Below are 27,162 nucleotides of genomic sequence, written 5' to 3' on the forward strand. Positions count from 1 at the left end.
CCACTCCTCACCGCCCCAGTGCCACTCCGTCAACGCCCCAGTGCCACACTCTTTCACCGCCCCAGTGCAACACTCCCTCACCGCCCCAGTGCCACACTCCCTCACCACCCCAGTGCCACACTCCCTCACCGCCCCATTGCCACACTCCCTCACCGCCCCAGTGCCACACTCCTTCACCGCCCCAGTGCCACACTCTCTTACTGCTCCAGTGCCATTCCCTCACCGCCCCAGTGTCACTCCATCGCCGCCCCAGTGCCACTCTCCCTCACTGCCCCAGTGCCACTACCTTACTGCCCCAATGCCACACTCCCTCACCACCCCAGTGCCACACTCCCTCACCGCCCCAGTGCCACTCCCTCACTGCCCCAGTGCCTCTCCCTCACCGCCCCAGTGCCACTCCCTCTCCGCCCCAGTGCCACACTCCCTCACCGCCCCAGTGCCACTACCTCACCTCCCCAGTACCACACTCAATCACTGCCCCAGTGCCACTACCTCACCTCCCAGTCCCACTCCCTCACCACCCCAGTGCCACACTCCCTCACCGCTCCAGTGCCACTCCCTCACTGCCCCAGGGCGTCTCCCCAACCGCCCCAGTCCCACTCCCTAACCGCCCCAGTGCCACACTCCCTCACCGCTCCAGTGCCACACTCCCTCACCGCCCCAGTGCCTTTCCCTCACCGCCCCAGTGCCACTCCCTCACCGCCCCAGTGCCACACTCCCTCACCGCCCCAGTGCCACTACCTCACCTCCCCAGTACCACACTCAATCACTGCCCCAGTGCCACACTCCCTCACCGCCCCAGTGCAACACTCTCTCACCGCCCCAGTGCCACTCCCTCCCCTCCCAAGTGTCACTCCCTCACCGCCCCAGTGCCTCTCCCTCACCACCCCAGTGCCACACTCGCTCACCGCCCCAGTGCCACCTTCCCCCACCGCTCCAGTCCCACACTCCTTCACCGCCAAAGTGCCACACTCCCTCACTGACCCATTGCCACACTCCCTCACCGCCTAAGTGCCGCTCCCTCACCGACCCAGTGTCACACTCCCTCACCGCCCCAGTGCCACACTCCCTAACGGCCCCATTGCCACTCCGTCTTCGCCCCAGTGCTACTCCCTCACCGCCCCTGTGGCACCGTCACCGCCCAAATGCCACTCCCTCACTGCCCCAGTGCCACTCCCTCACCGCCCCAGTGCCACACTCCCTCACCGCCCAGTGCCACTCCCTCACTGCCCCAGTGCCACACTCCCTCACTGCCCCAGTGCCACTCCCTCATCGACCCAGTGCCACACTTCCTCAACACCCCAGTGCCACACTCCCTCACCGCCCCAGTGCCACGTCCTCACCGCCCCAGTACCACACTCCCTCACTGCCCCAGTGCCACACTCCCTCACAGCCAAACTGCCACACTCCTTCACCACCCCAGTGCCACACTCCCTCACCGCCCCAGTGCCACTTCCTCACCGCCCCAGTGCCACACTCCTTCACTGCCCCAGTGCCACACTCCCTCACTGCCCCAGTGCCACTCCCTCACCGTCCCAGTGCCACACTCCCTCACCACCCCAGTGCCACACTCCCTCACCGCTCCAGTGCCACTCCCTCACTGTCCCAGGGCCTCTCCCCAACCACCCCAGTCCCACTCCCTAACCGCCCCAGTGCCACACTCCCTCACCGCTCCAGTGCCACACTCCCTCACCGCCCCAGTGCCACTACCTCACCGCCCCAGTACCACACTTGAGGTCCGCGGAAATTCGTCAATTTCTCGGGATATTGAAGGAGTATAGAGGCTAGATCATAGTATTTGGCCTCTCGCAGTGTGTAGCTAGCAGGGTGCAACATAGCATAGTCATATCGCTAGTGATAGTGCGAAGATTTGGCGAAGAAACCAAAAGTGGAGCTAGGGCATCACCGGTGCATGTAAGTGTGTGACCTGACCGGGTGGGACGACCCGCCGTGGAGCTACCTGAGTGTGCTGTTGAGTGGTGACTGTGATCAGTGGTACAGTGAATTAGTGAACTGTCACATAACGATACAGTGACTGACTCCAGAGCTTTGTGTTGAAAGAGAAGAACGACCTCATCAATCTACCAGCACTTAGTGAATCACCTAGTGGGAGACAACGACGGATAACATCGTCATCATACATCGCTCATCTGGTTGTGTGAGCGGGAGGCAGACTGGTATGTACCCCTCTCTGGTCAATTAATCAGGTGTACAGATTGAGGTAAAAGATTATCAAATTCTCGTTCAGGATATCATATATATTTAAAAATCTCAGAGTGGCTCATTTAGGCAGAGGTAACGCATAAGGGATATCTTGACACATACACGCACACAAGTGTACACACGCTAAAACAGACACACACACACGGGCACACACACACACACACACACAATTGTCCAGTCAGGGAAAAAGGCATTAACACTTGGGATAGGACCTTACTATCCCCCCCCCCATCTTGACCCCACCATCGGACCTGACCTGACTTAGTCGCCATCTCCGCCCCCCCCACCCCCAGTCCCCCGCATCGCCCATACACACACTCTTCCCCTCCCCACTCTCCCTCTCTCCCACTCCCTCTCTCCCTCTCCCACTATCTCTCTCCTGCTCTCTCTCTCCTGCTCTCTCTCTCCTGCTCTCTCTCTCTCTCTCTCTCTCTCTCCCTCTCCCTCTCTCCCTCTCCCTCCCTCCCTCCCCCTCTCCCTCCCCCTCTCCCTCCCCCTCTCCCTCCCTCTCTTTCCTTCCCCCTCCCTCTCTTTCCTTCCCCCTCCCTCCCCCTCTCCCTCCCTCTCTTTCCTTCCCCCTCCCTCTCTGCCCACACACACACACACACACACCTCCCCCCCCCTCTCTCCCTCACCCGCTCTCTCCCTCACCCGCTCTCTCCCTCACCCACTCTCTCCCTCACCCACTCTCTCCCTCTCCTCTCTCTCCCTCCCGCCTCTCTCTCCATCTCCTCCCCCCCCCCTCCCCTTCTACTTTCTTCTCACTTCAGTGGAAGGGTCGGATCCCCCCCCACCCACCCATTTATCTCTCCCTTTATCACTCCCTTTCTCTCTCTTTCTCTCTCTCTTCCTCTCTCTCTCTCTCTCCCTCCCCCATCCCAACAGGGTCAAGCATGGCAGCCAGAGGTCCCAGGGGAACAGGAAAGAGCCAAGGTGACGAGATGAAGGAAATGTTCGCCCAGTTTCTGGAGGACATCAAGAGTGAGATGCAAGAAATGATGCAGGAAATGAAGAACGAAATAAGCAACCTGAAAAGAGAGCTGACAGCAGCAAAGGAGGAGATTAGAGCCCTCAAAGAAAATGGTATCGAGGCTGAGAATCAGAAAACCACCCAGGGAGAAGGTGGTAATAGTTTTCTGGATGAGAATGCCACAATAAAAGCAACATTTGCGGAAATACTAAAAAAAAATAACTCTGAAGTAATGACTGCAGTGATGGAGGTGGCCATGAAAGCAGCCACCTCGCAGGAGGCGGCACGCTCCACTAGCCAACTGCTGGAAAGGAACAGATCAGTGGTTGCTGTGGGTATTAAGTAGCAGGAAGGATCTAATAGGACAGAGTGGAGTGACAAGGACAAAGCAGCAGTGAATGAAGTACTAAAGGCACTAGACATGGAAGGGGCTGGGCATAGCATTGAGAAGGTTTTCAGGCTAGGCCGGTACAACAAAGACCGAGACCGAATGATAAAGATAGTGTTTGCAAGCGAGAACACAAAGGAGAAGATCCTATCAAGGAAGAGCTCCCTGAAAAACGTGGGAAAATTAAAAAATGTATTCCTCCAAAGAGACATGACAAGGGAGGAGAGAGCCGTGGCGGCAGAAGCAAGGAAGAGGCGCAGGGCGAGAGGGGAAAACCAGGAAGTCACAGCTCCCAACCCAACACCCCCAGAGGCGAGGGGGGAACCCACAACCAGCTACCCAGTAATGCCAGAAGGGAGGACAACCCCGCCTCCCTCCTCTGCATAGAAAACCCCCCTACCCCAAACCCTCCTTGCCCCCACTCAAATGTTCAGCAAAATCTCCCTCACCCCACACCCAATCCCCACCCTTCTACCCCTCCCCTCCTCCCGAGTCCTCCCTCCCCCCCTTTCCTTCCCGTCCTCCCTCCCCTTTCACCCCATACCCTCCCTGTCCCTCCCCCTTCACTGGATTCCCCGCACCTCATCCCAGTATCCTCTGAGACCCTGTTATCCACCTCACAGGTCCTCACACCCATGGAACAGCCTCCCCCACCAGCAGAACACTCACCAAGGAGGCGATTTGAGAAGGGACAGAAGAAAGTGAGCCTCAAAGCGATGTACACAAACATAGATGGAATTACAAATAAAGCAAATGAGCTTGGAGAACTGGTACTAGAGGAAAACCCAGACATAATAGCCCTCACAGAAACAAAGATCACGAAAACGATAACAAATGCAGTGTTCCCACAGGACTATTATGTTATGAGGAAAGAGAGGGAAGGAAGAGGTGGGGGTGGTGTAGCTCTGCTGGTAAGACAAGGCTGGGATTTTGAGGAGATGGATATTCAGGGCTGTGAAGGTTTCAGTGACTACATAGCAGGTACTGTAACAAATGGAGGGAAAAAAATTATAGTCGCAGTCATATATAATCCACCACCAAATGACAGAAGACCTAGACAGGAATATGATAGAAACAACATGGCCACCATTAACATAATAGAAAGAGCAGCTTCTGTTGCTAGCAGGAATGGATCTGGACTACTAATTATGGGAGACTTCAACCATGGGAAGATAGATTGGAAGAACAGAGACCCGCATGGAGGACCAGAAACATGGAGAGCTAAGCTGCTGGACGTGGCAACAAGAAACTTTCTAAGCCAGCACACCAAAGAACCAACAAGAATGAGAGGAGAAGATGAACCAGCAATGCTTGATTTGATATTTACCCTAAATGAATGGGATATAAGGGAAGTTAAGATGGAAGCGCCCTTGGGAATGAGTGACCACAGTGTATTGAATTTTGAGTACCTGGTAGAGCTAGGACTTATCTCCCCCCAAAAAGAACTAGGAATCAAAAGGCTGGCATACCGAAAGGGGAATTATGAACAGATGAGAAGTTTCCTAAGTGAAATACCTTGGGACACAGACCTCAGAGACAAGTCTGTACAGGGTATGATGGACTATGTTACCCAAAAGTGTCAGGAGGCAGTAAACAGGTTCATCCCGGCCCAAAGGGAAAAATCCGAGAAGCAACAGAAGAATCCATGGTATAATAGGGCATGTATGGAAGCGAAGAAACTGAACAAAAAGGCGTGGAGGAACTTCCGGAATAACAGAACACCAGAAAGCAGAGAGAGATACCAGAGAACCAGGAATGAGTACGTCAGGGTGAGAAGAGAAGCAGAGAAAAATTTTGAAAATGATATAGCAAACAAAGCCAAGACCGAACCAAAGCTACTCCACAGTCACATCAGAAGGAAAACAACAGTGAAAGAACAGGTATTGAAACTTAGAACAGGCGAGGACAGGTATACAGAGAATGACAGAGAGGTGTGTGAGGAACTCAACAAGAGGTTCCAGGAGGTCTTCACAATAGAACAGGGTGAGGTCACTGTGTTAGGAGAAAGGGAGGTAAACCAGGCGGCCTTGGAGGAGTTCGAAATTACGAGAGAGGAGGTCAAGAGACACCTGCTGGATCTGGATGTTAGAAAGGCTGTTGGTCCAGATGGGATCTCACCATGGGTACTGAAAGAGTGTGCAGAGGCACTTTGCCTGCCACTCTCCATAGTGTATAGTAAGTCACTAGAGACGGGAGACCTACCAGAAATATGGAAGACGGCGAATGTGGTCCCAATATACAAAAAGGGCGACAGACAAGAGGCACTGAACTACAGGCCAGTGTCCTTGACTTGTATACCATGCAAGGTGATGGAGAAGATCGTGAGAAAAAACCTGGTAACACATCTGGAGAGAAGGGACTTCGTGACAAATCGCCAACATGGATTCAGGGAGGGTAAATCTTGCCTTACAGGCTTGATAGAATTCTACGATCAGGTGACACAGATTAAGCAAGAAAGAGAGGGCTGGGCGGACTGCATTTTCTTGGATTGTCGGAAAGCCTTTGACACAGTACCGCATAAGAGGCTGGTACATAAGCTGGAGAGACAGGCAGGTGTAGCTGGTAAGGTGCTCCAGTGGATAAGGGAGTATCTAAGCAATAGGAAGCAGAGAGTTACGGTGAGGGGTGAGACCTCCGATTGGCGTGAAGTCACCAGTGGAGTCCCACAGGGCTCTGTACTCGGTCCTATCTTGTTTCTGAAATATGTAAATGATCTCCCGGAGGGTATCGATTCATTTCTCTCAATGTTTGCGGACGATGCTAAAATTATGAGAAGGATTAAAACAGAAAAGGACTGTTTGAGGCTTCAAGAAGACCTAGACAAGCTGAAGGAATGGTCGAACAAATGGTTGTTAGAGTTTAACCCAACCAAATGTAATGTAATGAAGATAGGTGTAGGGAGCAGGAGGCCAGATACAAGGTATCATCTGGGAGAGGAAATTCTTCAGGAGTCAGAGAAGGAAAAAGACTTGGGGTTGATATCACGCCAGACCTGTCTCCTGCAGCACACATCAAGCGGATAACATCAGCGGCATATGCCAGGCTGGCCAACATACGAACGGCATTCAGAAACTTGTGTAAAGAATCATTCAGAACTTTGTATACCACATATGTCAGGCCAATCCTGGAGTATGCAGCCCCAGCATGGAGTCCATATCTAGTCAAGGATAAGACTAAACTGGAAAAGGTTCAAAGGTTTGCCACCAGACTAGTACCCGAGCTGAGAGGTATGAGCTACGAGGAGAGACTACGGGAATTAAACCTCACTTCGCTGGAAGACAGAAGAGTTAGGGGGGACATGATCACCACATTCAAGATTCTGAAGGGGATTGATAGGGTAGATAAAGACAGTCTATTTAACACAAGGGGCACACGTACTAGGGGACACAGGTGGAAACTGAGTGCCCAAATGAGCCACAGAGATATTAGAAAGAACTTTTTTAGTGTCAGAGTGGTTGACAAATGGAATGCATTAGGAAGTGATGTGGTGGAGGCTGACTCCATACACAGTTTCAAGTGTAGATATGACAGAGCCCGATAGGCTCAGGAATCTGTACACCTGTTGATTGACGGTTGAGAGGCGGGACCAAAGAGCCAGAGCTCAACCCCCGCAAACACAACTAGGTGAGTAACTAGGTGAGTACACTCTCTCACCGCCCCAGTGCCACTCCCTCCCCTCCTAAGTGCAACACTCCTCACCGCCCCAGTGCCACACTCCCTCACTATCCCAGTGCCACACTCCCTTACCGCCCCAGTGCCACTACCTCACCGCCCCAGTGTCACACTCCCTCACCGCCCCAGTGTCACACTCCCTCACCGCCCCTGTGTCACACTCCCTCACCGCCCCAGTGTCACACTCCCTCACCGCCCCAGTGCCACTCCCTCCCCTCCTAAGTGCAACACTCCTCACCGCCCCAGTGCCACACTCCCTCACTATCCCAGTGCCACACTCCCTTACCGCCCCAGTGCCACTACCTCACCGCCCCAGTGTCACACTCCCTCACCGCCCCAGTGTCACACTCCCTCACCGCCCCAGTGTCACACTCCCTCACCGCCCCAGTGTCACACTCCCTCACCGCCCCAGTGCCACACTCCCTCACCGCCCCAGTGTCACACTCCCTCACCGCCCCAGTGTCACACTCCCTCACCGCCCCAGTGTCACACTCCCTCACCGAACCAGTACCACTCCGTCGCCGCCCTAGTGCCACTCCCTTACTGCCCCAGTGCCTCTCCCTTACCGCCCCAGTGCCACACTTATTCACCGCCCCAGTGCCACACTCCCTCACCACCCCAGTGCCACACTCCCTCACCGCCCCATTGCCACACTCCCTCACCGCCCCAGTGCCACACTCCTTCACCGCCCCAGTGCCACACTCCCTTACTGCTCCAGTGCCATTCCCTCACCGCCCCAGTGTCACTCCATCGCCGCCCCAGTGCCACTCTCCCTCACTGCCCCAGTGCCACTACCTTACTGCCCCAGTGCCACACTCCCTCACCACCCCAGTGCCACACTCCCTCACCGCCCCAGTGCCACTCCCTCACTGCCCCAGTGCCTCTCCCTCACCGCCCCAGTGCCACTCCCTCACCGCCCCAGTGCCACACTCCCTCACCGCCCCAGTGCCACTACCTCACCTCCCCAGTACCACACTCAATCACTGCCCCAGTGCCACTACCTCACCTCCCCAGTCCCACTCCCTCAACACCCCAGTGCCACACTCCCTCACCGCTCCAGTGCCACTCCCTCACTGCCCCAGGGCCTCTCCCCAACCGCCCCAGTCCCACTCCCTAACCGCCCCAGTGCCACACTCCCTCACCGCTCCAGTGCCACACTCCCTCACCGCCCCAGTGCCTCTCCCTCACCGCCCCAGTGCCACTCCCTCACCGCCCCAGTGCCACACTCCCTCACCGCCCCAGTGCCACTACCTCACCTCCCCAGTACCACACTCAATCACTGCCCCAGTGCCACACTCCCTCACCGCCCCAGTGCAACACTCTCTCACCGCCCCAGTGCCACTCCCTCCCCTCCCAAGTGCCACTCCCTCACCGCCCCAGTGCCTCTCCCTCACCACCCCAGTGCCACACTCGCTCACCGCCCCAGTGCCACCTTCCCCCACCGCTCCAGTCCCACACTCCTTCACCGCCAAAGTGCCACACTCCCTCACTGACCCATTGCCACACTCCCTCACCGCCTAAGTGCCGCTCCCTCACCGACCCAGTGTCACACTCCCTCACCGCCCCAGTGCCACACTCCCTAACGGCCCCATTGTCACTCCGTCTTCGCCCCAGTGCTACTCCCTCACCGCCCCTGTGGCACCGTCACCGCCCAAATGCCACTCCCTCACTGCCCCAGTGCCATTCCCTCACCGCCCCAGTGCCACACTCCCTCACCGCCCAGTGCCACTCCCTCACTGCCCCAGTGCCACACTCCCTCACTGCCCCAGTGCCACTCCCTCATCGACCCAGTGCCACACTCCCTCAACACCCCAGTGCCACACTCCCTCACCGCCCCAGTGCCACGTCCTCACCGCCCCAGTACCACACTCCCTCACTGCCCCAGTGCCACACTCCCTCACAGCCAAACTGCCACACTCCTTCACCACCCCAGTGCCACACTCCCTCACCGCCCCAGTGCCACTTCCTCACCGCCCCAGTGCCACACTCCTTCACTGCCCCAGTGCCACACTCCCTCACTGCCCCAGTGCCACTCCCTCACCGTCCCAGTGCCACACTCCCTCACCACCCCAGTGCCACACTCCCTCACCGCTCCAGTGCCACTCCCTCACTGTCCCAGGGCCTCTCCCCAACCACCCCAGTCCCACTCCCTAACCGCCCCAGTGCCACACTTCCTCACCGCTCCAGTGCCACACTCCCTCACCGCCCCAGTGCCACTACCTCACCGCCCCAGTACCACACTTGAGGTCCGCGGAAATTCGTCAATTTCTCGGGATATTGAAGGAGTATAGAGGCTAGATCATAGTATTTGGCCTCTCGCAGTGTGTAGCTAGCAGGGTGCAACATAGCATAGTCATATCGCTAGTGATAGTGCGAAGATTTGGCGAAGAAACCAAAAGTGGAGCTAGGGCATCACCGGTGCATGTAAGTGTGTGACCTGACCGGGTGGGACGACCCGCCGTGGAGCTACCTGAGTGTGCTGTTGAGTGGTGACTGTGATCAGTGGTACAGTGAATTAGTGAACTGTCACATAACGATACAGTGACTGACTCCAGAGCTTTGTGTTGAAAGAGAAGAACGACCTCATCAATCTACCAGCACTTAGTGAATCACCTAGTGGGAGACAACGACGGATAACATCGTCATCATACATCGCTCATCTGGTTGTGTGAGCGGGAGGCAGACTGGTATGTACCCCTCTCTGGTCAATTAATCAGGTGTACAGATTGAGGTAAAAGATTATCAAATTCTCGTTCAGGATATCATATATATTTAAAAATCTCAGAGTGGCTCATTTAGGCAGAGGTAACGCATAAGGGATATCTTGACACATACACGCACACAAGTGTACACACGCTAAAACAGACACACACACACGGGCACACACACACACACACACAATTGTCCAGTCAGGGAAAAAGGCATTAACACTTGGGATAGGACCTTACTATCCCCCCCCCCCATCTTGACCCCACCATCGGACCTGACCTGACTTAGTCGCCATCTCCGCCCCCCCCCACCCCCAGTCCCCCGCATCGCCCATACACACACTCTTCCCCTCCCCACTCTCCCTCTCTCCCACTCCCTCTCTCCCTCTCCCACTATCTCTCTCCTGCTCTCTCTCTCCTGCTCTCTCTCTCCTGCTCTCTCTCTCTCTCTCTCTCTCTCTCTCCCTCTCCCTCTCTCCCTCTCCCTCCCTCCCTCCCCCTCTCCCTCCCCCTCTCCCTCCCTCTCTTTCCTTCCCCCTCCCTCTCTTTCCTTCCCCCTCCCTCCCCCTCTCCCTCCCTCTCTTTCCTTCCCCTCCCTCTCTGCCCACACACACACACACACACACACCTCCCCCCCCTCTCTCCCTCACCCGCTCTCTCCCTCACCCGCTCTCTCCCTCACCCACTCTCTCCCTCACCCACTCTCTCCCTCTCCTCTCTCTCCCTCCCGCCTCTCTCTCCATCTCCTCCCCCCCCTCCCCTTCTACTTTCTTCTCACTTCAGTGGAAGGGTCGGATCCCCCCCCACCCACCCATTTATCTCTCCCTTTATCACTCCCTTTCTCTCTCTTTCTCTCTCTCTTCCTCTCTCTCTCTCTCTCCCTCCCCCATCCCAACAGGGTCAAGCATGGCAGCCAGAGGTCCCAGGGGAACAGGAAAGAGTCAAGGTGACGAGATGAAGGAAATGTTCGCCCAGTTTCTGGAGGACATCAAGAGTGAGATGCAAGAAATGATGCAGGAAATGAAGAACGAAATAAGCAACCTGAAAAGAGAGCTGACAGCAGCAAAGGAGGAGATTAGAGCCCTCAAAGAAAATGGTATCGAGGCTGAGAATCAGAAAACCACCCAGGGAGAAGGTGGTAATAGTTTTCTGGATGAGAATGCCACAATAAAAGCAACATTTGCGGAAATACTAAAAAAAAATAACTCTGAAGTAATGACTGCAGTGATGGAGGTGGCCATGAAAGCAGCCACCTCGCAGGAGGCGGCACGCTCCACTAGCCAACTGCTGGAAAGGAACAGATCAGTGGTTGCTGTGGGTATTAAGTAGCAGGAAGGATCTAATAGGACAGAGTGGAGTGACAAGGACAAAGCAGCAGTGAATGAAGTACTAAAGGCACTAGACATGGAAGGGGCTGAGCATAGCATTGAGAAGGTTTTCAGGCTAGGCCGGTACAACAAAGACCGAGACCGAATGATAAAGATAGTGTTTGCAAGCGAGAACACAAAGGAGAAGATCCTATCAAGGAAGAGCTCCCTGAAAAACGTGGGAAAATTAAAAAATGTATTCCTCCAAAGAGACATGACAAGGGAGGAGAGAGCCGTGGCGGCAGAAGCAAGGAAGAGGCGCAGGGCGAGAGGGGAAAACCAGGAAGTCACAGCTCCCAACCCAACACCCCCAGAGGCGAGGGGGGAACCCACAACCAGTTACCCAGTAACGCCAGAAGGGAGGACAACCCCGCCTCCCTCCTCTGCATAGAAAACCCCCCTACCCCAAACCCTCCCTGCCCCCACTCAAATGTTCAGCAAAATCTCCCTCACCCCACACCCAATCCCCACCCTTCTACCCCTCCCCTCCTCCCGAGTCCTCCCTCCCCCCCTTTCCTTCCCGTCCTCCCTCCCCTTTCACCCCATACCCTCCCTGTCCCTCCCCCTTCACTGGATTCCCCGCACCTCATCCCAGTATCCTCTGAGACCCTGTTATCCACCTCACAGGTCCTCACACCCATGGAACAGCCTCCCCCACCAGCAGAACACTCACCAAGGAGGCGATTTGAGAAGGGACAGAAGAAAGTGAGCCTCAAAGCGATGTACACAAACATAGATGGAATTACAAATAAAGCAAATGAGCTTGGAGAACTGGTACTAGAGGAAAACCCAGACATAATAGCCCTCACAGAAACAAAGATCACGAAAACGATAACAAATGCAGTGTTCCCACAGGACTATTATGTTATGAGGAAAGAGAGGGAAGGAAGAGGTGGGGGTGGTGTAGCTCTGCTGGTAAGACAAGGCTGGGATTTTGAGGAGATGGATATTCAGGGCTGTGAAGGTTTCAGTGACTACATAGCAGGTACTGTAACAAATGGAGGGAAAAAAATTATAGTCGCAGTCATATATAATCCACCACCAAATGACAGAAGACCTAGACAGGAATATGATAGAAACAACATGGCCACCATTAACATAATAGAAAGAGCAGCTTCTGTTGCTAGCAGGAATGGATCTGGACTACTAATTATGGGAGACTTCAACCATGGGAAGATAGATTGGAAGAACAGAGACCCGCATGGAGGACCAGAAACATGGAGAGCTAAGCTGCTGGACGTGGCAACAAGAAACTTTCTAAGCCAGCACACCAAAGAACCAACAAGAATGAGAGGAGAAGATGAACCAGCAATGCTTGATTTGATATTTACCCTAAATGAATGGGATATAAGGGAAGTTAAGATGGAAGCGCCCTTGGGAATGAGTGACCACAGTGTATTGAATTTTGAGTACCTGGTAGAGCTAGGACTTATCTCCCCCCAAAAAGAACTAGGAATCAAAAGGCTGGCATACCGAAAGGGGAATTATGAACAGATGAGAAGTTTCCTAAGTGAAATACCTTGGGACACAGACCTCAGAGACAAGTCTGTACAGGGTATGATGGACTATGTTACCCAAAAGTGTCAGGAGGCAGTAAACAGGTTCATCCCGGCCCAAAGGGAAAAATCCGAGAAGCAACAGAAGAATCCATGGTATAATAGGGCATGTATCGAAGCGAAGAAACTGAACAAAAAGGCGTGGAGGAACTTCCGGAATAACAGAACACCAGAAAGCAGAGAGAGATACCAGAGAACCAGGAATGAGTACGTCAGGGTGAGAAGAGAAGCAGAGAAAAATTTTGAAAATGATATAGCAAACAAAGCCAAGACCGAACCAAAGCTACTCCACAGTCACATCAGAAGGAAAACAACAGTGAAAGAACAGGTATTGAAACTTAGAACAGGCGAGGACAGGTATACAGAGAATGACAGAGAGGTGTGTGAGGAACTCAACAAGAGGTTCCAGGAGGTCTTCACAATAGAACAGGGTGAGGTCACTGTGTTAGGAGAAAGGGAGGTAAACCAGGCGGCCTTGGAGGAGTTCGAAATTACGAGAGAGGAGGTCAAGAGACACCTGCTGGATCTGGATGTTAGAAAGGCTGTTGGTCCAGATGGGATCTCACCATGGGTACTGAAAGAGTGTGCAGAGGCACTTTGCCTGCCACTCTCCATAGTGTATAGTAAGTCACTAGAGACGGGAGACCTACCAGAAATATGGAAGACGGCGAATGTGGTCCCAATATACAAAAAGGGCGACAGACAAGAGGCACTGAACTACAGGCCAGTGTCCTTGACTTGTATACCATGCAAGGTGATGGAGAAGATCGTGAGAAAAAACCTGGTAACACATCTGGAGAGAAGGGACTTCGTGACAAATCGCCAACATGGAATCAGGGAGGGTAAATCTTGCCTTACAGGCTTGATAGAATTCTACGATCAGGTGACACAGATTAAGCAAGAAAGAGAGGGCTGGGCGGACTGCATTTTCTTGGATTGTCGGAAAGCCTTTGACACAGTACCGCATAAGAGGCTGGTACATAAGCTGGAGAGACAGGCAGGTGTAGCTGGTAAGGTGCTCCAGTGGATAAGGGAGTATCTAAGCAATAGGAAGCAGAGAGTTACGGTGAGGGGTGAGACCTCCGATTGGCGTGAAGTCACCAGTGGAGTCCCACAGGGCTCTGTACTCGGTCCTATCTTGTTTCTGATATATGTAAATGATCTCCCGGAGGGTATCGATTCATTTCTCTCAATGTTTGCGGACGATGCTAAAATTATGAGAAGGATTAAAACAGAAGAGGACTGTTTGAGGCTTCAAGAAGACCTAGACAAGCTGAAGGAATGGTCGAACAAATGGTTGTTAGAGTTTAACCCAACCAAATGTAATGTAATGAAGATAGGTGTAGGGAGCAGGAGGCCAGATACAAGGTATCATCTGGGAGAGGAAATTCTTCAGGAGTCAGAGAAGGAAAAAGACTTGGGGGTTGATATCACGCCAGACCTGTCTCCTGCAGCACATATCAAGCGGATAACATCAGCGGCATATGCCAGGCTGGCCAACATACGAACGGCATTCAGAAACTTGTGTAAAGAATCATTCAGAACTTTGTATACCACATATGTCAGGCCAATCCTGGAGTATGCAGCCCCAGCATGGAGTCCATATCTAGTCAAGGATAAGACTAAACTGGAAAAGGTTCAAAGGTTTGCCACCAGACTAGTACCCGAGCTGAGAGGTATGAGCTACGAGGAGAGACTACGGGAATTAAACCTCACTTCGCTGGAAGACAGAAGAGTTAGGGGGGACATGATCACCACATTCAAGATTCTGAAGGGGATTGATAGGGTAGATAAAGACAGTCTATTTAACACAAGGGGCACACGTACTAGGGGACACAGGTGGAAACTGAGTGCCCAAATGAGCCACAGAGATATTAGAAAGAACTTTTTTAGTGTCAGAGTGGTTGACAAATGGAATGCATTAGGAAGTGATGTGGTGGAGGCTGACTCCATACACAGTTTCAAGTGTAGATATGACAGAGCCCGATAGGCTCAGGAATCTGTACACCTGTTGATTGACGGTTGAGAGGCGGGACCAAAGAGCCAGAGCTCAACCCCCGGAAACACAACTAGGTGAGTAACTAGGTGAGTACACTCCCTCACCGCCCCAGTGCCACACTCTCTCACCGCCCCAGTGCCACTCCCTCCCCTCCTAAGTGCAACACTCCTCACCGCCCCAGTGCCACACTCCCTCACTATCCCAGTGCCACACTCCCTTACCGCCCCAGTGCCACTACCTCACCGCCCCAGTGTCACACTCCCTCACCGCCCCAGTGTCACACTCCCTCACCGCCCCTGTGTCACACTCCCTCACCGCCCCAGTGTCACACTCCCTCACCGCCCCAGTGCCACTCCCTCCCCTCCTAAGTGCAACACTCCTCACCGCCCCAGTGCCACACTCCCTCACTATCCCAGTGCCACACTCCCTTACCGCCCCAGTGCCACTACCTCACCGCCCCAGTGTCACACTCCCTCACCGCCCCAGTGTCACACTCCCTCACCGCCCCAGTGTCACACTCCCTCACCGCCCCAGTGTCACACTCCCTCACCGCCCCAGTGTCACACTCCCTCACCGCCCCAGTGCCACACTCCCTCACCGCCCCAGTGTCACACTCCCTCACCGCCCCAGTGTCACACTCCCTCACCGCCCCAGTGTCACACTCCCTCACCGAACCAGTACCACTCCGTCGCCGCCCTAGTGCCACTCCCTTACTGCCCCAGTGCCTCTCCCTTACCGCCCCAGTGCCACACTTATTCACCGCCCCAGTGCCACACTCCCTCACTGCCCCAGTGCCACACTCCCTAACTGCCCCAGTGCCACACTCCCTAACTGCCCCAGTGCCACTCCGTCACCGCCCCAGTGCCACTCCCTCACCGCCCCAGTGCCACTCCGTCAACGCCCCAGTGCCACACTCTTTCACCGCCCCAGTGCAACACTCCCTCACCGCCCCAGTGCCACACTCCCTCACCACCCCAGTGCCACACTCCCTCACCGCCCCATTGCCACACTCCCTCACCGCCCCAGTGCCACACTCCTTCACCGCCCCAGTGCCACACTCTCTTACTGCTCCAGTGCCATTCCCTCACCGCCCCAGTGCCACTCTCCCTCACTGCCCCAGTGCCACTCCCTTACTGCCCCAGTGCCACACTCCCTCACCACCCCAGTGCCACACTCCCTCACCCCCCAGTGCCACTCCCTCACTGCCCCAGTGCCTCTCCCTCACCGCCCCAGTGCCACTCCCTCACCGCCCCAGTGCCACACTCCCTCACCGCCCCAGTGCCACTACCTCACCTCCCCAGTACCACACTCAATCACTGCCCCAGTGCCACACTCCCTCACCGCCCCAGTGCAACACTCTCTCACCGCCCCAGTGCCACTCCCTCCCCTCCCAAGTGCCACTCCCTCACCGCCCCAGTGCCTCTCCCTCACCACCCCAGTGCCACACTCGCTCACCGCCCCAGTGCCACACTCCCCCACCGCCCCAGTCCCACACTCCTTCACCGCCAAAGTGCCACACTCCCTTACCGCCCAAGTGCCACACTCCCTCACCGCCAAAGTGCCACACCCTCACTGACCCATTGCCACACTCCCTCACCGCCTAAGTGCCGCTCCCTCACCGACCCAGTGTCACACTCCCTCACCGCCCCAGTGCCACACTCCCTAACGGCCCCATTGCCACTCCGTCTTCGCCCCAGTGCCACTCCCTCACCGCCCCAGTGGCACCGTCACCGCCCAAATGCCACTCCCTCACTGCCCCAGTGCCACTCCCTCACCGCCCCAGTGCCACACTCCCTCACCGCCCAGTGCCACTCCCTCACTGCCCCAGTGCCACACTCCCTCACTGCCCCAGTGCTACTCCCTCATCGACCCAGTGCCACACTCCCTCAACACCCCAGTGCCACACTCCCTCACCGCCCCAGTGCCACGTCCTCACCGCCCCAGTACCACACTCCCTCACCGCCCCAGTGCCACACTCCCTCACCGCCAAAGTGCCACACTCCTTCACCACCCCAGTGCCACACTCCCTCACCGCCCCAGTGCCACTTCCTCATTATCCCAGTGCCACACTCCTTCACTGCCCCAGTGCCACACTCCGTCACTGCCCCAGTGCCACTCCCTCACCGCCCCAGTGCCACACTCCCTCACCACCCCAGTGCCACACTCCCTCACCACCCCAGTGCCACACTCCCTCACCGCTCCAGTGCCACTCCCTCACTGCCCCAGGGCCTCTCCCCAACCGCCCCAGTCCCTCTCCCTAACCGCCCCAGTGCCACACTCCCTCACCGCTCCAGTGCCACACTCCCTCACCGCCCCAGTGCCACTACCTCACCGCCCCAGTACCACACTCCCTCATCGCCCCAGTGCCACACTCTCTCACCGCCCCAGTGCCACTCCCTCCCCTCCAAAGTGCAACACTCCCTCACCGCCCCAGTGCCACACTCCCTCACTATCCCAGTGCCACACTCCCTTACCGCCCCAGTGCCACTACCTCACCGCCCCAGTGTCACACTCCCTCACCGCCCCAGTGTCACACTCCCTCACCGCCCCAGTGTCACACTCCCTCACCGCCCCAGTGTCACACTCCCTCACCGCCCCAGTGCCACACTCCCTCACCGCCCCAGTGTCACACTCTCTCACCGCCCCAGTGTCACACTCCCTCACCGCCCCAGTGTCACACTCCCTCACCGAACCAGTACCACTCCGTCACCGCCCTAGTGCCCCTCCCTTACTGCCCCAGTGCCTCTCCCTTACCGCCCCAATGCCACACTTATTCACCGCCCCAGTGCCACACTCCCTCACTGCCCCAGTGCCACACTCCCTAACTGCCCCAGTGCCACACTCCCTAACTGCCCCAGTGCCACTCCGTCACCGCCCCAGTGCCATTCCCTCACCGCCCCAGTGCCACTCTGTCAACGCCCCAGTGCCACACTCTTTCACCGCCCCAGTGCAACACTCCCTCACCGCCCCAGTGCCACACTCCCTCACCACCCCAGTGCCACACTCCCTCACCGCCCCAGTGCCACACTCCCTCACCGCCCCAGTGCCACACTCCTTCACCGCCCCAGTGCCACACTCTCTTACTGCTCCAGTGCCATTCCCTCACCGCCCCAGTGTCACTCCATCGCCGCCCCAGTGCCACTCTCCCTCACTGCCCCAGTGCCACTCCCTTACTGCCCCAGTGCCACACTCCCTCACCACCCCAGTGCCACACTCCCTCACCGCCCCAGTGCCACTCCCTCACTGCCCCAGTGCCTCTCCCTCACCGCCCCAGTGCCACTCCCTCACCGCCCCAGTGCCACACTCCCTCACCGCCCCAGTGCCACTACCTCACCTCCCCAGTACCACACTCAATCACTGCCCCAGTGCCACACTCCCTCACCGCCCCAGTGCAACACTCTCTCACCGCCCCAGTGCCACTCCCTCCCCTCCCAAGTGCCACTCCCTCACCGCCCCAGTGCCTCTCCCTCACCACTCCAGTGCCACACTCGCTCACCGCCCCAGTGCCACACTCCCCCACCGCCCCAGTCCCACACTCCTTCGCCGCCAAAGTGCCACACTCCCTTACCGCCCCAGTGCCACACTCCCTCACCGCCAAAGTGCCACTCCCTCACTGCCCCAGTGCCTCTCCCTCACCGCCCCAGTGCCACTCCCTCACCGCCCCAGTGCCACACTCCCTCACCGCCCCAGTGCCACTACCTCACCGCCCCAGTGCCACACTCCCTCACTATCCCAGTGCCACACTCCCTTACCGCCCCAGTGCCACTACCTCACCGCCCCAGTGTCACACTCCCTCACCGCCCCAGTGTCACACTCCCTCACCGCCCCTGTGTCACACTCCCTCACCGCCCCAGTGTCACACTCCCTCACCGCCCCAGTGCCACTCCCTCCCCTCCTAAGTGCAACACTCCTCACCGCCCCAGTGCCACACTCCCTCACTATCCCAGTGCCACACTCCCTTACCGCCCCAGTGCCACTACCTCACCGCCCCAGTGTCACACTCCCTCACCGCCCCAGTGTCACACTCCCTCACCGCCCCAGTGTCACACTCCCTCTCCGCCCCAGTGTCACACTCCCTCACCGCCCCAGTGCCACACTCCCTCACCGCCCCAGTGTCACACTCCCTCACCGCCCCAGTGTCACACTCCCTCACCGCCCCAGTGTCACACTCCCTCACCGAACCAGTACCACTCCGTCACCGCCCTAGTGCCACTCCCTTACTGCCCCAGTGCCTCTCCCTTACCGCCCCAGTGCCACACTTATTCACCGCCCCAGTGCCACACTCCCTCACTGCCCCAGTGCCACACTCCCTAACTGCCCCAGTGCCACACTCCCTAACTGCCCCAGTGCCACTCCGTCACCGCCCCAGTGCCACTCCCTCACCGCCCCAGTGCCACTCCGTCAACGCCCCAGTGCCACACTCTTTCACCGCCCCAGTGCAACACTCCCTCACCGCCCCAGTGCCACACTCCCTCACCACCCCAGTTCCACACTCCCTCACCGCCCCATTGCCACACTCCCTCACCGCCCCAGTGCCACACTCCTTCACCGCCCCAGTGCCGCACTCTCTTACTGCTCCAGTGCCATTCCCTCACCGCCCCAGTGTCACTCCATCGCCGCAACCAGTGCCACTCTCCCTCACTGCCCCAGTGCCACTCCCTTACTGCCCCAGTGCCACACTCCCACACCACCCCAGTGCCACACTCCCTCACCGCCCCAGTGCCACTCCCTCACTGCCCCAGTGCCTCTCCCTCACCGCCCCAGTGCCACTACCTCACCTCCCCAGTACCACACTCAATCACTGCCCCAGAGCCACACTCCCTCACCGCCCCAGTGCAACACTCTCTCACCGCCCCAGTGCCACTCCCTCCCCTCCCAAGTGCCACTCCCTCACCGCCCCAGTGCCTCTCCCTCACCACCCCAGTGCCACACTCGCTCACCGCCCCAGTGCCACACTCCCCCACCGCCCCAGTCCCACACTCCTTCACCGCCAAAGTGCCACACTCCCTTACCGCCCCAGTGCCACACTCCCTCACCGCCAAAGTGCCACACCCTCACTGACCCATTGCCACACTCCCTCACCGCCTAAGTGCCGCTCCCTCACCGACCCAGTGTCACACTCCCTCACCGCCCCAGTGCCACACTCCCTAACGGCCCCATTGCCACTCCGTCTTCGCCCCAGTGCCACTCCCTCACCGCCCCAGTGGCACCGTCACCGCCCAAATGCCACTCCCTCACTGCCCCAGTGCCACTCCCTCACCGCCCCAGTGCCACACTCCCTCACCGCCCAGTGCCACTCCCTCACTGCCCCAGTGCCACACTCCCTCACTGCCCCAGTGCCACTCCCTCATCGACCCAGTGCCACACTCCCTCAACACCCCAGTGCCACACTCCCTCACCGCCCCAGTGCCACGTCCTCACCGCCCCAGTACCACACTCCCTCACCGCCCCAGTGCCACACTCCCTCACCGCCAAAGTGCCACAATCCTTCACCACCCCAGTGCCACACTCCCTCACCGCCCCAGTGCCACTTCCTCACCGCCCCAGTGCCACACTCCTTCACTGCCCCAGTGCCACACTCCGTCACTGCCCCAGTGCCTCTCCCTTACCGCCCCAGTGCCACACTTATTCACCGCCCCAGTGCCACACTCCCTCACTGCCCCAGTGCCACACTCCCTAACTGCCCCAGTGCCACACTCCCTAACTGCCCCAGTGCCACTCCGTCACCGCTCCAGTGCCACTCCCTCACCGCCCCAGTGCCACTCCGTCAACGCCCCAGTGCCACACTCTTTCACCGCCCCAGTGCAACACTCCCTCACCGCCCCAGTGCCACACTCCCTCACCACCCCAGTTCCACACTCCCTCACCGCCCCATTGCCACACTCCCTCACCGCCCCAGTGCCACACTCCTTCACCGCCCCAGTGCCGCACTCTCTTACTGCTCCAGTGCCATTCCCTCACCGCCCCAGTGTCACTCCATCGCCGCAACCAGTGCCACTCTCCCTCACTGCCCCAGTGCCACTCCCTTACTGCCCCAGTGCCACACTCCCACACCACCCCAGTGCCACACTCCCTCACCGCCCCAGTGCCACTCCCTCACTGCCCCAGTGCCTCTCCCTCACCGCCCCAGTGCCACTACCTCACCTCCCCAGTACCACACTCAATCACTGCCCCAGAGCCACACTCCCTCACCGCCCCAGTGCAACACTCTCTCACCGCCCCAGTGCCACTCCCTCCCCTCCCAAGTGCCACTCCCTCACCGCCCCAGTGCCTCTCCCTCACCACCCCAGTGCCACACTCGCTCACCGCCCCAGTGCCACACTCCCCCACCGCCCCAGTCCCACACTCCTTCACCGCCAAAGTGCCACACTCCCTTACCGCCCCAGTGCCACACTCCCTCACCGCCAAAGTGCCACACCCTCACTGACCCATTGCCACACTCCCTCACCGCCTAAGTGCCGCTCCCTCACCGACCCAGTGTCACACTCCCTCACCGCCCCAGTGCCACACTCCCTAACGGCCCCATTGCCACTCCGTCTTCGCCCCAGTGCCACTCCCTCACCGCCCCAGTGGCACCGTCACCGCCCAAATGCCACTCCCTCACTGCCCCAGTGCCACTCCCTCACCGCCCCAGTGCCACACTCCCTCACCGCCCAGTGCCACTCCCTCACTGCCCCAGTGCCACACTCCCTCACTGCCCCAGTGCCACTCCCTCATCGACCCAGTGCCACACTCCCTCAACACCCCAGTGCCACACTCCCTCACCGCCCCAGTGCCACGTCCTCACCGCCCCAGTACCACACTCCCTCACCGCCCCAGTGCCACACTCCCTCACCGCCAAAGTGCCACAATCCTTCACCACCCCAGTGCCACACTCCCTCACCGCCCCAGTGCCACTTCCTCACCGCCCCAGTGCCACACTCCTTCACTGCCCCAGTGCCACACTCCGTCACTGCCCCAGTGCCACTCCCTCACCGCCCCAGTGCCACACTCCCTCACCACCCCAGTGCCACACTCCCTCACCGCTCCAGTGCCACTCCCTCACTGCCCCAGGGCCTCTCCCCAACCGCCCCAGTCCCTCTCCCTAACCGCCCCAGTGCCACACTCCCTCACTATCCCAGTGCCACACTCCCTTACCGCCCCAGTGCCACTACCTCACCGCCCCAGTGTCACACTCCCTCACCGCCCCAGTGTCACACTCCCTCACCGCCCCAGTGTCACACTCCCTCACCGCCCCAGTGTCACACTCCCTCACCGCCCCAGGGCCACACTCCCTTACCGCCCCAGTGTCACACTCTCTCACCGCCCCAGTGTCACACTCCCTCACCGCCCCAGTGTCACACTCCCTCACCGCCCCAGTGTCACACTCCCTCACCGCCCCAGTGTCACACTCCCTCACCGCCCCAGGGCCACACTCCCTCACCGCCCCAGTGTCACACTCTCTCACCGCCCCAGTTTCACACTCCCTCACCGCCCCAGTGTCACACTCCCTCACCGAACCAGTACCACTCCGTCACCGCCCTAGTGCCACTCCCTGACTGCCCCAGTGCCTCTCCCTTACCGCCCCAGTGCCACACTTATTCACCGCCCCAGTGCCACACTTATTCACCGCCCCAGTGCCACACTCCCTCACTGCCCCAGTGCCACACTCCCTAACTACCCCAGTGCCACACTCCCTAACTGCCCCAGTGCCACACTCCCTAACTGCCCCAGTGCCACTCCGTCACCGCCCCAGTGCCACTCCCTCACCGCCACAGTGCCACTCCGTCAACGCCCCAGTGCCACACTCTTTCACCGCCCCAGTGCAACACTCCCTCACCGCCCCAGTGCCACACTCCCTCACCACCCCAGTACCACACTCCCTCACCGCCCCATTGCCACACTCCCTCACCGCCCCAGTGCCACACTCCTTCACTGCCCCAGTGCCACACTATCTTACTGCTCCAGTGCCATTCCCTCACCGCCCCAGTGTCACTCCATCGCCGCCCCAGTGCCACTCTCCCTCACTGCCCCAGTGCCACTCCCTTACTGCCCCAGTGCCACACTCCCTCACCACCCCAGTGCCACACTCCCTCACCGCCCCAGTGCCACTCCCTCACTGCCCCAGTGCCTCTCCCTCACCGCCCCAGTGCCACTCCCTCACCGCCCCAGTGCCACACTCCCTCACCGCCCCAGTGCCACTACCTCACCTCCCCAGTACCACACTCAATCACTGCCCCAGTGCCACACTCCCTCACCGGCCAGTGCAAATCTCTCTCACCGCCCCAGTGCCACTCCCTCCCCTCCCAAGTGCCACTCTCTCACCGCCCCAGTGCCTCTCCCTCACCACCCCAGTCCCACACTCGCTCACCGCCCCAGTGCACACTCCCCCACCGCCCCAGTCCCACACTCCTTCACCGCCAAAGAGCCACACTCCCTTACCGCCCCAGTGCCACACTCCCTCACCGCCAAAGTGCCACTCCCTCACTGCCCCAGTGCCTCTCCCTCACCGCCCCAGTGACACTCCCTCACCGCCCCAGTGCCACACTCCCTCACCGCCCCAGTGCCACTACCTCACCTCCCCAGTACCACACTCAATCACTGCCCCAGTGCCACACTCCCTCACCGCCCCAGTGCAACACTCTCTCACCGCCCCAGTGCCACTCCCTCCCCTCCCAAGTGCCACTCCCTCACCGCCCCAGTGCCTCTCCCTCACCACCCCAGTGCCACACTCGCTAACCGCCCCAGTGCCACACTCCCCCACCGCCCCAGTCCCACACTCCTTCACCGCCAAAGTGCCACACTCCCTTACCGCCCCATTGCCACACTCCCTCACCGCCCCAGTGCCACACTCCTTCACCGCCCCAGTGCCACACTCTCTTACTGCTCCAGTGCCATTCCCTCACCGCCCCAGTGTCACTCCATCGCCGCCCCAGTGCCACTCTCCCTCACTGCCCCAGTGCCACTCCCTTACTGCCCCAGTGCCACACTCCCTCACCACCCCAGTGCCACACTCCCTCACCGCCCCAGTGCCACTCCCTCACTGCCCCAGTGCCTCTCCCTCACCGCCCCAGTGCCACTCCCTCACCGCCCCAGTGCCACACTCCCTCACCGCCCCAGTGCCACTACCTCACCTCCCCAGTACCACACTCAATCACTGCCCCAGTGCCACACTCCCTCACCGGCCAGTGCAACACTCTCTCACCGCCCCAGTGCCACTCCCTCCCCTCCCAAGTGCCACTCTCTCACCGCCCCAGTGCCTCTCCCTCACCACCCCAGTGCCACACTCGCTCACCGCCCCAGTGCCACACTCCCCCACCGCCCCAGTCCCACACTCCTTCACCGCCAAAGTGCCACACTCCCTTACCGCCCCAGTGCCACACTCCCTCACCGCCAAAGTGCCACTCCCTCACTGCCCCAGTGCCTCTCCCTCACCGCCCCAGTGCCACTCCCTCACCGCCCCAGTGCCACTCTCCCTCACCGCCCCAGTGCCACTACCTCACCTCCCCAGTACCACACTCAATCACTGCCCCAGTGCCACACTCCCTCACCGCCCCAGTGCAACACTCTCTCACCGCCCCAGTGCCACTCCCTCCCCTCCCAAGTGCCACTCCCTCACCGCCCCAGTGCCTCTCCCTCACCACCCCAGTGCCACACTCGCTCACCGCCCCAGTGCCACACTCCCCCACCGCCCCAGTCCCACACTCCTTCACCGCCAAAGTGCCACACTCCCTTACCGCCCCAGTGCCACACTCCCTCACCGCCAAAGTGCCACTCCCTCACTGACCCATTGCCACACTCCCTCACCGCCTAAGTGCCGCTCCCTCACCGACCCAGTGTCACACTCCCTCACCGCCCCAGTGCCACACTCCCTAACGGCCCCATTGCCACTCCGTCTTCGCCCCAGTGCCCTTCCCTCACCGCCCCAGTGGCACCGTCACCGCCCAAATGCCACTCCCTCACTGCTCCAGTGCCACTCCCTCACCGCCCCAGTGCCACACTCCCTCACCGCCCAGTGCCACTCCCTCACTGCCCCAGTGCCACACTCCCTCACTGCCCCAGTGCCACTCCCTCATCGACCCAGTGCCACACTCCCTCAACACCCCAGTGCCACACTCCCTCACCGCCCCAGTGCCACGTCCTCACCGCCCGAGTACCACACTCCCTCACCGCCCCAGTGCCAGACTCCCTCACCGCCAAAGTGCTACACTCGCTCACCACCCCAGTGCCACACTCCCTCACCGCCAAAGTGCCACACTCGCTCACTACCCCAGTGCCACACTCCCTCACCGCCCCAGGGCCACACTCCCTCACCGCCAAAGTGCCACTCTCTCACTGACCAAGGGCCATTCCCTCACCGACCCAGTGTCACACTCCCTCACCGCCCCAGTGCCACACTCTCTCACCGCCCCAGTGCTACTCCGTCACCGCCCCAGTGCCACTCCCTCACCGCTCCAGTGCCGCCGTCACCGCCCAAATGCCATTCCCTCACTGCCCCAGTGTCACTCCCTCACCGCCCCAGTGCCACACTCCCTCACCGCCCCAGTGCCACTCCCTCACTGCCCCAGTGCCACTCCCTCACTTCCCCAGTGCCACTCCGTCACCGCCCCATTGCCACTCCCTCACTGCCCCAGTGCCACTCCCTCACCGCCCCAGTGCCACACTCCCTCACCGCCCCAGTGCCACTCCCTCACTGCCCCAGTGTCACTCCCTTACCGCCCAAGTGTCACACTGAATCACTGCCCCAGTGCCACACTCCAACCACTGCCCCAGTGCCACTCCGTCATCGCCCCAGTGCCACACTCCTTCATCACCCCAGTGCCACATTCCCTCAATGCCCCAGTGCCACACTCCCTCACCGCCCCAGTGCCACACTCTATCACCACCCCTGTGCCACACTCCCTCACCGCCCCAGTGCCACTCCCTCACTGTCCCAGTGCCACTCCCTCACCACCCCATTACCACTCCCTCACCGCCCCAGTGCCTCACTCCCTCACCGCCCCAGTGCCACACTCCCTCACCGCCCCAGTTCCACGTTCTCACCGCCCCAGTACCACACTCCCTCACCGCACCAGTGCCACACTCCCTCACCGCCCCAGTGCCACACTCTCTCACCGCCCCAGTGCCACTCGCTCCCCTCCCAAGTGCCACTCCCTCACCACCCCAGTGCCACACTCCCTCACCGCCAAAGTGCCACACTCGCTCACCACCCCAGTGCCACACTCCCTCACCGCCCCAGTCCCACACTCCCTCACCGCCAAAGTGCCACACTCCCTCACCGCCTCAGTGCCACACTACCTCACTGCCCCAGTGCCACTTTGTCACCGCCCCTGTGCCACTCCCTCACTGCCCTAGTGCCATTCCCTCACCGCCCCAGTGCCACACTCTCCCACAACCCCAGTGCCACACTCCCTCACCGCCCCAGTGCCACTCCCTCACTGCCCCAGTGCCACTCCCTCACCGCCCCAGTGCCACACTCCTTCACCGCCCCAGTGCAACCCTCCCTCACCGCCTCGGTGCCACAATCCCTCACCACCCCAGTGTCACACTCCCTCACCGAACCAGTGCCACTCCGTCATCGCCCCCGTGCCACTCCCTTACTGCCCCAGTGCCTCTCCCTCACCGCCCCAGTGCCACACTCTTTCACCGCCCCAGTGCCACACTCCCTCACTGCCCCAGTGCCACACTCCCTAACTGCCCCAGTCCCACTCCGTCAACGCCACAGTGCCACACTCCTTCACCGCCCCAGTGCAACACTCCCTCACCACACCAGTTCCACAATCCCTCACCGCCCCAGTGCTACTCCCTCCCCTCCCAAGTGCCACTCCCTCACTGACCAGTGCCACACTCCCTCACTGCCCCAGTGCCACTCCCTCATTGACCCAGTGCCACACTCCCTCAACACCCCAATGCCACACTCCCTCACCGCCCCAGTGCCACGTCCTCACCGCCCCAGTACCACACTCCCTCACCGCCCCATTGCCACACTCTCTCACCGCCCTAGTGCCACACTCCCTCACCGCCCCAGTGCCACTCCCTCACTGCCCCAGTGCCACTCCCTCACTGCCACAGTGCCACTCCCTCACCGCCCCAGTGCCACACTCCCTCACCGTCCCAGTGCCACACTCCCTCACCGCCCCAGTGCCACGTCCTCTCCTTCCCAGTAACACACTCCCTCACCGCCCCAGTGCCACACTCTCTCACCGCCCCAGTGCCACTCCCTCCCCTCCCAAGTGCCACTCCGTCACCGCCCGTGTGATTCTCCCTCACCACCCCAGTCCCACACTCCCTCACCGCCAA

This window comes from Procambarus clarkii, chromosome 61, assembly GCF_040958095.1.
Source record: "Procambarus clarkii isolate CNS0578487 chromosome 61, FALCON_Pclarkii_2.0, whole genome shotgun sequence".
Lineage (NCBI taxonomy): Eukaryota > Metazoa > Arthropoda > Malacostraca > Decapoda > Cambaridae > Procambarus > Procambarus clarkii.